General features: G+C 38.3%; 1 long non-coding RNA gene across 1 annotated transcript; it reads right to left on the reverse strand.

The window, feature by feature from the left end:
• Positions 1-5,003: 5,003 nt before the first annotated feature.
• On the reverse strand, positions 5,004-10,583 carry LOC311420929. The gene is made up of 3 exons (XR_014684620.1): positions 10,432-10,583; positions 7,516-7,620; positions 5,004-6,011 (listed from the first exon to the last, which is right to left on the reverse strand). It is a non-coding gene; the product is annotated as an uncharacterized lncRNA (long non-coding RNA).
• Between the last annotated feature and the right edge of the window lie 3,325 nt (positions 10,584-13,908).

Below are 13,908 nucleotides of genomic sequence, written 5' to 3' on the forward strand. Positions count from 1 at the left end.
TAAAAAAAAACAAACATCCAAAAAACCACCCAGACTTCTAAACAACTGAAATCAATGCATAATGGTTTATAACAGTCATTACTATCACAATTACTCTAATTGTCTGTTTTCTTGTCTTAATTGGCCATGTAAAGCAAATCACAAATCTTGAGCAGTCTTTCCCAGAAGGGTCTACTATAAAATTATATGCAGCCTAAGTTACCAGGAAACATAAAAGTAATTTTCAGAAGAGAAATCTGGCAGGTGATGGGGTACTCAACTGGAAAAGGTCAGCAGTCAGACTTCATTTCAAACAGAGATTAAATCTAGGATAAGGCTCAAGTTCAGAGGTTTGGTGAACAGGTTTTCTTCTTTTATGAGTTTTTTTCAAAACCTATAGTTAAGAGCCAAGCTAGGCATGCTTTCTGAAAAATAAAATAGCCATTATTTGCAAGAAATGAAAGCCAATAAATAAATGTGTTTTCTCTCTAAGCTAATACTTCTTCAATGCTTCCAAAACCAAAAAGAAATAAAGCTCAGAAAGATAAGTTATCCCCTCAGCAAAATTATCTCCCAAGAACCTGGCAACTTTCATGAGCTCTAACATTCAATTAACATTTTTTGCTTTGTGTGTCACACTTCAATTAAGTAGAAAGCATATTAATCATATAGAACAGGAGTGTATTTAACATGAGATAATGTGCTGGATTTCAGGACTTTGCAACTTCAAAACCCAGAATGTGATTCAAACCCAGAATGGTCTGTAGCTTGTTTACGTCTCTGGAAAAGGAAGGGTTGGGAGTCCTCTGCAGTATATTTATCAGTTGGAAAAATTACTAGAACTGCATTTGAAGAGCTTGGCACAGTCTTTCCCGGCAAACTGTCGAATCTCTGCCTGGCACTAAAAACATTTTAGCAATAGGGCAAAAATGACAACTGGATCTCTGAGAGAGATCTAGAATGTTCACAGTATGGACTACGAAATGTGGAAAAATGGAATGGACTACGAAATGGAAAAAAGGTCAGATTTCCAAGATGCAGAAGGACATGTTTGGAAAAGCAAGTAGTTGCTTCACGCCTAGGTACCAGACTCCCACGCAACTGCGTATTTTTGAAAATCCCAATAGTCTCTGCCTTTAAAAATCTCCCTCAGGAGGCGTGAACCAGCAGCTTTTTCCTTACAAAGGGGAGAGAATGATGCTGTGGTGGTTTTGGCAATAGGGGAGAAGTCAAAAGCTCTGCATTTTCATTTTTGACTTGTCATTGTTTTTGACAAATCATTTACACTTGTGAGCTTCTATTTCCCATCTTAAAATAAGGATTGGCCCCACTTCCTTCACTTATAGAGGGTTTGTGAAAATAGGAAGAGCTGCAATACCAAATGCAGTTACAAAGTAAACTCTTTGAGACAAAGGGGCATCTCTTTATTCAAAGGCTCTACAGTGCACGGTGGGGCTGGCTCTCCAGCAATAATGAAGGAATGTTAAAAAGCATACACACTTACATTCTGGGCAATGCCTTCCTGAATGATAAAGCTTAATAGCTAGTCCATCCACACTGATGAATGGCACCAGTATGAAAAGATTAATTTAGATACCTTTCCAAAATATCCTGAACTTAGCCTTCCAGGCTGCCAAAATTTTACTGGAAATCTCCTGGGATTTGCAATGCCGACTGCTTCTGCCATTTCAGCACTTCCAGCCTGAGCTAAGAATTGGAATCTTACTATGTAATAGGGTAAAAATTAATGGGATTTGTCAGAAAGTTCAAAGAAGTTTGGCTCTATAAGTAAGGAAGGATCCAAGATCGGCAAGATATATATTTTTTCTCTCATTCAAGAAGATTCTTAATTACAAAACAAACAGAAGCAGAAAACAGAAAAAAAAACTTTAACTTGCCATATGGTCAGGAGTAGTTGGAAAGAAAAGTAAGTTTCCTTCTCATGTTTCTACTGAAAGTTTTTATTTATTAGAGATGATTTAAACCCTAAAAATTTGAAAAGATTAGAATAGAAAACAATAGTGGTTAGATGTGTCAACTTTTCAGAAGAGACCAAAAGAAAAAGAAAAAACAAACTTTCAAGCAAAACCCAATTGCTGTAGTAAATCATTGTATGTGCTAAATAAATCAGTATGATACTGATAAAGCTTCTTTGGCTGCTTCAAGTCACATTTCAAAAAGGTTTTTAAACTGGTGGTTACATCCCGTCTGTGATATGTAGTTGTGTAACTAATCAGGTGGGCCAAAAAAGTATCAATAAATAAATCTTTAAGAAACATAAAATGGGATTTGGCTCACAGGACAATAGGACCTGTGCAAGAAATTTCCACATTAAAAAAACATCGCTCTTTCTGAATCCTGGGGTGAAGAAACAGTTTGAAACGAAACAGACAATTCCATAATTGTAGGGGGAAAATATTTATTATAAAAGAGACAAGTTCACCAAAACATCCAGTCCAAGTTTAATTTAGAAAAAAAAATCTCAGTCCCCTGCGCAAGTTTGCTAGCAGTCGTAAGCAGGAGCGTGGTGGATTCAAGGGCTTGGGGGAGATGATTTAAGCTGTCTGTGTAAGCACTGTGACTACAGATTTTGCAATCCAAAGTTATTTTTGCTTTTAATTCTACTCCAGAAGATCTGAAAGCTTAACTTTGAGCTCTTCCCACCAAAACAAGCCACTTGTAACTGCATCTGGAAAGACCACGAGTGGTGGAGATAGTTTCCTGCGTCCAGAAAGAGCCGAATGAAACATCCCCAGATGGGCATCTGGGCATGGTGCTGGAATGATTGAGCTGTCTCAGTCTGAGATAAAGCAAGATGTCTGCAGTGGAGCTCAGGTGGGAATTCAGCTCCTCATTGGTCCAGGGCCACCCTTCTGCCACTAGGGCAATGATCCACCTATTTCAGGTCCGACAGGTATTTCATGCATTTTGTTTTAAAAGCTTGTCTGCAGGAGGAGGGACCACCTATCCACAAAGGATGTGCTCCTTACAGTTATCTCTTGAAAAATAAAATGGGAAAAGGGAGCATTTTGGGGAAAAAAAAAAAAAACAGCTTCTAGAAGTGGTTGCAGATGTCCAGCAGGCAGTGTAAGGGGAGCTGCAGGTCACGGCATGGTGCCAATGAGCCTCTGCCCTCCCACTGCTCCTGCAGCCCTGTGCAGCCCCTGTGGATGTGCCACTGGTACACCCAGTCAACAGGGAGGGATATAAGGCAGCGGATCCCCTCAGCTGGGATCTTACCCGAGCCTCCTCTGAACTGCTAAACATCCATACAGGTAATACATACACCTTGGATGACAGTTTGAAGCACATCAACCCTATTCTCTTGGGACTAAAAATACCACAGGTGAACCCCTGGACCTATCTGATTTTTATTTTTTTTTTCCTGATTTCAATGAGGCTGGGATTTGATTCTATAGCAGCACCCTTCCTTTGATTTATTTCAGCTTTTCTTCTTCTTCTTTCTTTTTTAAAAACATCAAAAAACTTAGGTATTACCTAACTTGACTTCTGGCTTTCCAGAGCATGAAGTTTTGCTTCAAATGTGGGAGGCAGTGCATCCTACAGATAGCAAAAAGTTACCCTCAGATAGGTATCTGCATTTCTCTATCTCCGTTGCTACATTGGATACAAAAATCAAATAAAGAACAGTAACAAAACAGTAAAAGAAATAAAGGAGTGAAGAGGCTGGAACAAGACTCCTTAAAACACAAGGACTGAATTTGTGTCCAGGTGTTCTTTCTTTGCATTTCCCCACTGCCATCCTGCTGTTGCATGGTGCATGGCTATTTTTCTGTTGATGAAACTACTGAGGGAAAAAAAAATAATATGAAAAACAGTGCTGGATAGCTGCATATTACATGTGCATGAAAAATCTGTGCTGGCATGGCTCTGCGTAGTGTTTTGCAGGTGAGGTCATTACAACAGCAGACCACATCTTTTGTTTTTGACTCTTGGAAATACATCAAGCTTGGAATAGGGAAAGGGGAGAGAGGGAGACCTCATTTCTTTTCAGTGTAGTTCTTTCTCACTTCATATTTTTGATGCCACTCATGACCAGCCTGAAATCAAAGCCCATAACCTCACAGTATCACAGACAAAGCACCAAGTTAAGGATTCAGCACAGGGGATTTTCTGTGGTGGAAAGCCCAAAGCTGTTGGTGGGCCTTGCTGACAATTTCCTGTTTTTGAGTTTTTGATTAAAATTCAACATTCAAGACAGAATATTATACAACAACTTGGAAAATGTTTGACGCAGGATATGCAAAGTGCATGCGTGCGTCCTCATTTTATCCTATGAGTGATCGATCTGACTAACAATAGTAGTTTTACATGTTTGCCCATATAATTTTATGGCCCAAATTACACTGATTTGTAGTTGTAAGCACATATTAAGGGATACGGCACATCTTAGAGCATGAGACCATCGATCAGACAAAACAACAACCATTCCTACTACTTCTGCTCCTACAGACTGGGACAATGTTTCTGCAGAAGACTGCCATTGTCTGAGTTGGTTGGGAAGGGAAACCTGCACAGGCAGAACGTGATAACTGAAGGTGTTATATCCATCCTCCTGGGCAAAGATTTTGTATCATAGCCTGGAAAAAAGATTCTTGAAGAACAGTCAGACCTCTATATCTGTATTTTATCTTCTTCTGAACTATAGACTTTGACTGTTCTGCAGGTCCTCTTAGTGATTACACATATATCAAATCCTGATGAAAATGCCCTTAAAATTTGGGTTTGGGTCATTTACAAGGGGAAAACAGGTAAAAAAAAAAAAAAAAAAACAAAAAAAAAAACCTGGATCCTACTTTGAACTTCCTTTGGTTAGAATGTTGTTTGGGTGTTTGGGTTCTGGGGCTTGGTTTTGGTCCATTTTAATAAACAGAGATGACAAGCACAACCTGCTTAATTCATCATGCATCTGAAAATGGAATAAGGAAAAGGGCCGATCTATTTCTATTTCTTTAGAGGATGCAAGTCTGAAATTAAGAAGAATAAAATGTCTACAAGCTTACTTGAAAATATCAGAAGGTTCATCATCTTTCTTTAATCCATACCCAAAAGTGACCTAGACTCGGAGTGAATACAAAACTTTGAAAGACGGTTTCAGAGTTTCTATGAGCTCATGACCCTTTGTGTAATCTGTATTATATGCGAAATTGTTTTGCAGTGAACTAGGAAACGATCACTATCCAGCATGTCACCAGGGACTCTTTCAAACTGTATAATTAGAATAATTTCACTTGTATTGGGCAGGGCAGGGATTCAAAAAGCCATTCAGAGGCAAAAGGGCAAGCAGCCAGACCAAGCTATGTGGAGCTGAGTTATGTACTTTGCATTTTATTACTCTTCCACGTAGAATCTGGCAGTCATGTATTCAGCAAATGCTGCTATTTGTTGTCTGTGAGCTCTTCTGAAATAACACCAGCCTGCTCGAGTTCGATACAATTGAGCAAGGAATGGCTAGGAACAGCTTGCAGGAAACATAATGCAGAAAGTTATGGTTTGGAAGCTGTGTGGCAGAGGTTCTCAGAACCTGAGACAGCTGGTACAAAGGGGCCCTGTCTAAGCTGTAATGACAGCACAGGAAAGCATGTAGACCCTGATTTCCCTCAAGTAAAAGTTGGAACGGAGTGATGCTGTGTCCGGGATATTCACAGGTTTTATTCCTGACAGATATTATTTCTATTTGTTAATGTTCATAGAGAGGACAATTTGAGTGCAAGGAAGAATACATTCTGTGCAGAATTATTGGAGACAAAGGTCCATGTTTTCATAAGATTTCCATAAGTTTCGTGAATGGTTTTCTCCCATCACCTTCTCTGAGCTGTCTCCTTTCCTCAGCAAAGTGTTCGCTCAGCCACACACCTCTCCCGCTCTGGGAATATTTTTCTTTTACTCATTACACAGAAGATGTGGAACCTTAGAGGAATGATATAAACACACATCAGCCCCTCAGGGATTACACTGACTGCCATGGTCACTGTTTGCTTTAGAATCACAGTCCCTTGCACATCGGACACCTGGAATCACAGAAAGGGGTGTAGTATAAGCAAAATCCTATTTTATACCTTATTTCTTTTTGTTACAAATATTTTAAACTGCCTGCCTACAACAAAATTTGGATGGGAGAAGGCAACTGGTCCTTCTGAAGCCTAGGAACCTTAGACCTTACTCTAACCTGTCTGACCTCAGACACCTTAGTGTAATCCCAGATCTTCCTGCTCTCAGCTTTACCAGCACGAAGGTGCCTGCTCCTGAATGTTTTGTTTGTGTTTGTGGTTAGCTTTCGTCCACCTTTCTTGATTCTGGAAGCCCTTGAGGTTTTGTCTTCACTGCTGAATTACCTGAGATAAACAGGCCACAAACAGAGGAGGCAGAGAGCATCAGACCTCATCCAAAAGGTGAAAACACAGGAGATGCTACCAAGTTACCAAATCCACCACAGTTGTAAGTTCAGAAGTGACTTTGGCACACAGGATCTGAACTTCTCGTAAGAAAGCAGTCTTCTTAGTTTCAAAGTTTTTTTTTTTTTTTTAATAAATACTTCCACATTTAAAAAACATAGCTTCTAACACTGCCGTATATTCCTCTCTCCTCCATGAAAACCCACTATGTTCCTGACTTGATGTTTTGTCTGGCACCAGATGAACTTTTTGGTAAGAGCAGAAAACTGTTACGTGTCATCCCAAATACCTGAACCTGAGACTCCCTTTAAAATCCTCCTTGTATGCAGTATTTTTCTCCATTTAAATCAGTAGCCTGGGCAGCAGGGCAGGGGCTGCTCTGGGTGATGCTGGGGATTTAGCTTTCCATTTAATTCACTTTTTATTTTTCTGAGTGCAGAGGGGACCCTCATTCCTGTGATTTCTCCTAAGCCTTTCCGTGATGTCTCCTCCTGTGGCAGCCTGGGACAATGCAAGGTGCGAGCCCCAGCCCCGAGCAGCCAGGCCAGCAGGCTCTTGGTGTCTCGGTCCCTCGCTCACTACAAAGGAAGGGCAACAACAATGAGTTTGCAAGAGCGTGTTCTGAGATAATTGGTCTTGCAGAAGTGCTTTGAAGAGGATTGGCATTATATAAATGCCATCTGACAGTCGAGTCAAAAGACTCCTGCTAAGAACAAATTAAAACCACTTAACCTAGCGAGAAGTTACTCCTTCCATTATGATAGCTGCTCTGCTCTGATAAAAGCAAGAATTCAAGCAAGTTAATGATTTCATCTCCTTGGCATGGAGATTACAGCACAGCTGCACAGCTGAGATGTCACAATAAAAGCAAATGCTTACGAAAGGTTGTTCTTTATGTTTCTGGCTTGTAAATGTAAACCGCCTGTGCTATCCATACATGCCAGGAATGTCAACAGTGGCTCGAGACTGCATCTCTCGCCTCTGAACCAGGACAATACGAAATTGTAAGTGATAAATTCTCTCCATTTTCTGAGCTCAGAGCAGCAAAAGAACTAGTATTTGGACAGAGAAACCTTTTATGTTGGCTTGGGCAAGATATAAGCATAGAAGAAAAACTTACCCTGCCAGGAGAGCAGAACAGGTGAACTGCATTAGCTTGCCCCTCTCTCCTGTTGCAAAGATGTAGAATATGGTGAGTTTTCTTCCTCCACTCCTCTCATATGGACTGCAGAAAAAATAAGTAATTCTAAATGGAAGTAGTAGTTTGCAGGGCTGTCCTTTGCAGAGCTATTTGCTTTAAAGCACTTTCAGTGTAGGAAGCTGACAAATGACCACGTTTCCTGGAAGACAAACCCTTTTGAAACATTTAGAGGGTACAAGTGCAGCTGTGCTTCATACATTTGTGCTTTGTGCATTTGTTAGGAGCGCAAGTGGAAGTTTGTCTTGCATTGCATGTCACTTGTGCTGTTGGAGCGCTGGCACAGGAATTCCCTGTGACATGTAAGGGAATGCATTGAAAGAAAAGAATCGACAAAAAGCAGGGAAAATGAAGAATCTGGGGGTGGCTTCAAGTTTCCAGAGATGAGATGGGAATTTTTCTTTGGTGGACTATCTTGTAACAGCTAAGTATGATTTTTTCCCACCTTTTCTGAAGCAGCTTCTTGGTTAGTCTTTGTTCCAGAATTTAGACCACTACTCACCCCTACGTCCCTTTACCCAGCCATCATCTTTGCAGTCTGTAGGCATCTTTTCTCAGGTTTTCCACTGCCCATGGTGTTACAGAGCTGTATTGGACATGCAGGAGCCCAGCCTGCTCCAAGGTTTGCAGGAGGGCTGCCTTTGTGATATCTAGGTGATGTATTTGTCTGGAACTCCAATTTGTTTCTTGATTTTCTTTAAAATGCGAGATTTTGGGAAAGGGAGACAGGAGAAGGGAACACTTAGCTGACCTGAAAAATATTACCACCAATTTGTAATATGAACCTGAAGCCTGTAAAATGGTGACAAGTATGTGAAATTGTAAGATTCTGGCTGACATTTCAGAGTACAAATATCCACAGCTTCATCCAGATTGCAAAATATTAATGATTTCAAATGGAAAAATCTAATGGTCCAAACACTGGTTTTTCTTTTTCTATTTTAGGGACACCTAAAATATGTTTTTTGTTGTTTTCTAAGAGAAACTAAGCATATTCTGGAAGTGAAATGACTTAAGTTTAAACACATCAAGTATTAGAAAAACAAAAAAAAACAAAAACCCCAAGCTTCAACTTAATACACACACACTGCCAACATTAAGATAACACTGATCAATATTCTTTTCAGGTTGAAGCTACCTTTTTTAAACAAAACAAACTACAAATATGGTTGAAAATGCTCAAAATCATAAGACTTTGATACTTTCCTAGCACTTTAGATTATTAACCAGTGTTGAGTGGCTTATCATTTATGTTTTTTGCTTAGTTTTTCTCATTTTCACCTTCTGGTTACTGAGAAAATTCCAGAACAGCAAGGTTGGGTTTAACACCACCAAATGACATCAAAGTAACTCCCGAGAGCAATTTTCTTGGATTTCTTTAAGAAAATGACTAACTTCCTTATTTGTCCAGACACATATGGATGGATCTATATTCCCCTTTCTGCTATTTAATATTCCTTCTATACCTCCACACAGATACTAGAATTTCTGTAGACTTTTCGGGAGTTTTATTTTTTAAGCAGGCAGCATGCCAGCCTCATGGTCAGGTGCAGTAATCCAAGGAGTGCGTAATTTTCAATTGCACGCTCACAAATTAAACTGCAGCTGCTGCCCACAGTTAACCTGATCTGCTCCATGAGACATCATTAAGGAAAATCAATTAATTTTTCCATTCTCCCAAATGGTGCTGAAGCTGAATAGGAGGAGAAGGAAGAGAAAAGGGGGGAAAAATAGAGGACTTCTATGTCTATTGTATTGGAAAGATAAAACCAGTGGTATTGAGTAGCCAGGTTAATGCAGGTCAGTTACAGCTAGAAAGAAAGGAGATACAAGTAGTTTGTATTCAATTTTATAAATGAAAACGAGAGCTAGTCAACCATGAAACAAACCTGCTTGGTACTCAAGCACGGCTTCCTTACTTTTTCACCAGATACTTTTTCCATGTACTTCTGCTTTATAATCCTGGGTTAAGATTAGTTAAAGGTGAATAGAAAATCTCATATTAAGGGAAAGCCTGCCCTGAAAAACTTGATCCTGGCTTCCAACTCCACAAGGTTCAGGGATTTGTTATAATTCATTAAAAATTAACCGTAAAATAAGTCTTTGGAAAATAGGATATGTTACAGGAGGATTATTATTTTATTTTTATTTTTTTTAAATCTCATCATGGGCCAGACATGGAATAAAACCAGAGATGACACTTTATTAAAACTCATTGCACAGGGCAAAAGATGGGCTTCTGAAGTAAAATCCATTAGGGTGGCTTTTATGAAATGAAATGCAGCTGAGTGCAATCCAGGTTTTAATGGAAATTAAAAATATCATTTTTTAGGGATAGATATTTCAATTTGGGTATATTAATTTTTAGAAATGTAGATGATATTCACTAGAAAAAAAAGTTTTATTTGCTATAGAAGTTTAAATGCTCAAGTCAAAATATTATTTTTGCAAATTCTTGTCTGAAGATGACTTGTTTTGATGGTAATCAGAAATGAATATTCAAGAAATAACCTGGCCAGAGATGATTAATTCCCTTCAAACATTCATACTGAAGTTTAATGAACTAGATATTTGTTATAATTATATTTTCTGAAAGAAACTCTAGCTAAAAGCAAAACTAAACCCAAATAATTTTAGTAGAAAATAACCTTAACACATATATTCTTTATTCCTAAAAAACATGACCTGTAACCATTAATGAGATGTAATTATATACATTTTTTTAATTATAAACTGTATAAATAAAAATCTTTTCACTAGAACCCAGCGATTCATGAAATGTTTCGAGCATCAATCTATGCATATAGCATTTTCTCTTGAACCATGGGTAAAACTTACCAAAAGATTTCAAAATGTGAAATTTGTTAAGAAATGTAGAATCAGAGCAGAGCGTGGGAAAACCCTCCTTCTGTTTCACATCCAAACAAAAGCAAACCCCATGTTTTGAGGAGAGACCTCAGCAGGAACAAGCCATTTAGAAAGAGTTCATTATCAACCATACCAAATGCCATAACAGACCTGAGTGATCACATCACTAAGCAATTAACTAAGTAATCAATTAATTAATTATAAGGGAAAGTTACTCTTGTAACATAAATCAGTTCAGAAGCTCAAGTTTCAGAAATAAAGTATTTACTAAAAGAACTAAAGAAACAGAGCCACCACTATTCACAAGAGAGGTTCTGTTATTCTTAATTAACATTTCTGAGCATGGGTAACACTCAAATGACCAAAGACCAAATCATCAGCTGGTGTGAATGAGCACAGTGCTGGTAAAGGTGAGGATCAGTGCTCCTTAGGACGGTTGATAGCCTGGGTCTAGATTTCAGCAATTAACAGAATAGCTCCAGAACAGGCAAAGCTTTCATTACTTTTTAATAAAAGACATTCAAGCAGAGTTTTCTTTCCCACCACAATTTTTATGTACTCCTTTTTCTTCTGGGATCTCAGCATCACTGAGATTGACTGCACTCCATGAGGACAGGATCTGAACTTCACTTCTACTATTGAAATATCATGCCTCTTTTTGTATTTATCCATCATCTGTAAAGTGGGTAACATGATCTGTGCCTATCATTTCTAACTAAGGTATAGGCTCTGGGGGGAAGTACAGTGTCCTGCTGAATATATAGAGATCTTAGTTGTGACATGGATTTACTGAAAAACAAACAAACAAAAATAACAGCAACAACAACCCTCTGCATAATGTGTGTGCTCTTCTTTGCCTCTCCGTGTGCTTATTTGCTTACATAAAAGATTAAGAGACCTGGGATATGAGTAATGTTTTTTTTTTTTTTTTTTTTTTTTTTTTGTTGTTGTTTTTTTATGCAAAAGAAAACTAATATGTTTGGTTCCTTTGAATATAATAAAAACATAAATGTAAATATATATATAAATATTTCTGTCACGGGATGGAAAATTAGACTTTCCTGGAAAAGCAGAATAGAAGAATTTGGATGATTTGCTTCCAGAGAACCATAATGGAGAGAGAAAAAAGATTTCCAATGGCTTCTCTGGGTCTGACACAAAGCTGCTACTTTTCATATTGACATCAAAGCTTTGATTTAGGCAACAGGAAAGTCAGGGATCCTGACTGCACTGTTACCACAGCTCTGAGAGCACAAAGAGATATCTCATTGTGTTGTTTGGATATAAAGGTATTTATTAGGAGTTCATTAACTGTTCATTCAATTAAATGAAAAATACATCTTGGAAAATCTAATAAACTGCTAAGAGTGGACAGCAAATAAATGATAGTGTTTGCTAGTATCATAGTTTATGTTGGAAATACACTCAGACTAGAAAATATGGTCATTAAATACTCTTTTTCCTTAACAAGTAGTGCTAAAGCATTACTAAACCTAATATTTGTACACCAAGTTTTAATGCATCATTCTTATTGACAAGTCCAAGAGTTGACTTTCCACTCAGTTTCCCAAGCTGGAGTTTGACATATTAGTAAATACCATCTGCAGCACAGAGTCTTCGGGGACTTGAAGAGTTCGCTAAGCTTTCAGTAAACTAACAGCAAACTAAAAACCTTGGATGTGTGTCCAGCAATGTAGCATGCTTTGCAAAGTACGGCCCTAAAGTTTCCTGTTTTAGGGGATGCAGAAAAAGGGGTGAGAGAGAAAAGTAATAACAGTTCCCTACCACTTTTTGAAGTACAGCCTGTATGTGTATATGTATATATAGAAATATATATACACATACATTATGTACGTGTGAAAACTGTCACACAAAAGGCAAAAAGCATACTTCTCTAACTGCGGCCCTGTCCCAAGCCCCTCACCCAAAGCCTCATGATATTAAAATTGATTTCCTCTCCTCTCCTTCTCTTCTTCCCTTCTTTTCCTCTCTCTCTCTCTCTCTCTCTCTCTTATTTATTTATTTATTTATTTATTTTTATTTTAAAGGGAAAATTAGTGTATTATTTTAACTTGAGAGGAAAAATAATGAAAAATTGTCTGAAACCTGCACTCCAGCACATACAATTTTGGTTCAAACAATTAACATTTTTCAGTGTTCTATGTAACCCAAACCAGGAGCTTATAAAAAGGAAATGAGGACAAAACTAATAATAGTACTAACAGGACACTTATAAAGTGAATTTATTACCCTTACTATCAACCAAAAGGAATGTTGAGAGACAGACTGGGAAATTTTTGATTAATTTATAGGTGGACCACTTAATTTATAGGTACTTACAATCATGTAGAAATAAATGGCATCAGTCACAGAATAAATCCTATTTACTAGTGTTTCCAGGTTGCCCTATCAAAGCAGAGCTGAACATCATGCATTTCCTGGCAACTAATGGACTTGGGCAACCAATTCCTTTTGGCAAATTAAAAGTAGAATCTGAAGAAATGCCTGATTTCTTAAACACAATTGCATAACTGGAGGACCATACACGGGGTGTGCCTTTCCAACTGTTGTGATTCACGTATAATGCAGTCACACACAGATTTTGTGTTTTCATGCCACGTTGAAATGGATGCTGGGAAATCTAAACTTTTTCCATTTTGCAACAGAAATACTTCAGTTTCGTGACTAATGAGAGCTCCCATGTGTACAGAACAAAGACAGGAGATAAGGAAACAATAGAGAAAAAGGAAATCAATATCATCTCTGGTCTATGAAAATATGTCTGCAGGAATTGAGGCCCTAAACATATGCTGTATTTTCAGGGACAGCTATGTAGGCATCTGTGTGATGTAATGTTGAACATCTAAGAGTTGGGCATCATGGCTGAGGTGGAACCCCAGGTTCCCAGTAGAGTGATCCGGGAAAGAAAGGGGTGATTCATTCAGGCTGGTGGGATGAATCATCTCTGAAGATGCCTTTTAACTCTCAAGTAACCAAAGAAGCTGCCTGGATGATTAGTTCAGACCAGATATCCAAATATTTGGCTAATAAATGGCTAAGGTAAAGAAAGAATTCTCTGTATTCTCCATCACTCTACAAGGCTTGTTTTAAGGTGTATCAGAGTATGCTGCTTTCACTAGAAGAATGTTCAGCAAGCTACTAGATCATGAGTTTGTCTGCCTTCCTCTTAGTAATCATTTGTCTTGAGGCTTGGGAGGTGCCACAACTCCTCAGGGTCATGAGAAAAGTATTTTCTGCTACAGGTAACTGCAATAATATGAAATCAAGGGTTTAGCAGATTGAGGGGAACAATGAAGTTCTAATTCCCTTCCCAGGAAGAGGAAAAAATGATAAGCAGTGTCACTAGTCTTGTGACAGGAGAGGAGCTTTAATTCCTTAATATGCCAAGATTATATTTATACTGAGTAATGCTTTAAGTTTCCTAGG

Source organism: Aythya ferina (genome assembly GCF_964211825.1).
Source record: "Aythya ferina genome assembly, chromosome: 18".
Classification (NCBI taxonomy): domain Eukaryota; kingdom Metazoa; phylum Chordata; class Aves; order Anseriformes; family Anatidae; genus Aythya; species Aythya ferina.